Genomic DNA, 2,352 nt, shown 5'->3' on the forward strand with positions numbered 1-2,352 from the left:
CAAAAACACTCGTTTACAGAGTGCAGTCTGTCTGCCAATAAGCTACGAATGCATCAGCCCGCTGACACATTTCTGTTCCAGTTTAAGAAAGCTACTTGAGAAGTGCATTAAGATCCAAAGATTGATTGGCGCATATAAATTGAATTTGGAGAAGGGATATTTTTAACAAGTGCTGGGAGGAGAATGAGTCACCTGTCTTCACCACAAGCACGTAACTGCCATGAGGTCTTTCATGAGTCAGGGTTCCCATCCCCTAGGAGCACACCATGGACATATTGAACATGTCCACTTACTATTTATTCTTCTACTTATCCATTTGCTTTGTACGTGCCAGGAACTGGGCTAAATGCTAGAAATTCAACAGTGAGAAAGACCCATCAGGGGCACAGTGTGGTAAATGCTGCTACGAGGAATTGCACTCCTATTATGAGAGCTCAGAGAAGGAACATCTAAACCAACCTTGAAGAATCGGAGAAGGTACCTAAGCTAGCAGGATGGAAGTGCATGTGTCTGGGGGAACATACTGTTCCAGGTGGCAGTAACAGGATGTATAAAGGTCCAGGTGTGAGAGAGAGCCTGTGTGTTCAAGGAACTACTAGTGACTCTTTATGGATAAGGCAGGATAAGAGTAGGTTTGACTTCATACCTCCAGAGAGGTATGAAGGACCTTGACCTTGCATGGGGCTTGTATGCCACGTTAAGCTGTTTGGAAGACTAGGCAAGGTGGCTGTTCCCAGCAGTACAAGGCTTCTCTGATGGAAGCTAGAAATGAGAGTGCCTTGTTCCCAAAACAGAGAGGCCATAACACTGAGTAGATGGTCTGAGCAGCTCTCACCCAGGAAGAAAGAGACAGGCCATGAACTTGGACATAGTTATGTATTCTTGACGAAGAAATTACAATAGCAATTAGAAAATATTTAGAATCCTATAACAATAAAACCAGTACATATAGAAACCTTTATGACATTGCTAATGCGGTACTTTGCTAACGTGGTGCTTTGAGTGGTACTTTGTGGGAAATTTATAACTTTAAGTTCATATATATTCCCTGCCTCTCTCCCAGCCTCTGGTGGCCGCTGACAGTCCCTGGTGTCCCTTGGCTTGTAGCTGCATCGCTCCAGTCTCTGCTTCCGTCACCACACGAGCTTCTTCCCTTTATTGCTCTGTCTGTGTCTCTCCTCTTATAAGGATGCCAGTCATTGGATTACGGGTCCACCCCAATCCACTATGACCTCATTTTAACTTCACTAATTACACCAGAAAAGACCTTATAAAATAAGGTTACGTTCTGAGATTCTGCATGGACATGAACTTTGGGGAACACTATTCAACCCAGTACAACCCTCTTGAATCCAGCCAGACCCTGTCATTGCTTTGACCGGTAGGATACTGTGGAAGGGNTCTCTGTGTTGTCTTGAAGCAGCTTTTGCTGTCTACGTGTTAACATTGAGAGTCAGGGAAGACCAGTGATCCAGCTACCACCCCTAATGGGAACAGCAAGGAGCAGAGAGTACAAATTGAATTTCAAAAAGTCATCCTGCCATGACTTTCTAGGACCTGAGAAGCCATCAGGAGCTCATCTCCTTGGTTGGCTGTCGCTGCTTCATTCTACACGTCTGTCTGTTCTCCTCTTACCAAATGATGGAGTACAGTCTGAGTACGCCCCATTCCACAACCGCCGAGGTCCAAATCTCTCCACTCAGTGGTCAACCTAGACTAAGTACCGGTTCAGTCTCAGCTCCAAACTGCTGGAGAGAGAGTCTGATTCCCCAGGTGTCCATCCCTTGACCAATCAACTGTGCAAGGTCAAGGAGGAGGATGACCTTGCACAAAGCCTAAGTCTGGCTGTGGGCTCTCAGAGAAAGGGAGTGGCCTCGGAAAGTTTCTCCTAGCCTCTGTTTTTTCAAGTAAAAGCATATGTACAAAATACGGAAAAGAATCATAGCCAAACAACAACAAATGACTGAACCCAAAAGAGTATTGCCAGGATGAGCAGGGGCTGGCCAAGTTGTAAATAATACTACAAATAAAATCAAGGCACAGATTCACTTCTTTGGACAGAAATTAGAATGTGAACCCATGAAAGAAAGAAAAGTAAGTGACTCAATTCCTACTTTGCTTTACTGTCAAGGGGAATAATTCCTAACCACACAGGGTACAAAAACTGTCTTTAAGAGGACACGTCCCTAAAGATAAAAGATAATGATAATAGAGTGTTAATAGGCTCTAAATGAATTTAAATTCTCAGGACCAGGATAATTACATCTCAGGGCACAGAACGTATTAATAAAATGTGTCTACATTGATGGAGTTGATGTCTCTGCTCTTTAAGTAATGATGGAGAAGGAAAGT

The sequence above is a fragment of the Hipposideros armiger genome, unplaced genomic scaffold, assembly GCF_001890085.2.
Source record: "Hipposideros armiger isolate ML-2016 unplaced genomic scaffold, ASM189008v1 scaffold_71, whole genome shotgun sequence".
NCBI lineage: Eukaryota > Metazoa > Chordata > Mammalia > Chiroptera > Hipposideridae > Hipposideros > Hipposideros armiger.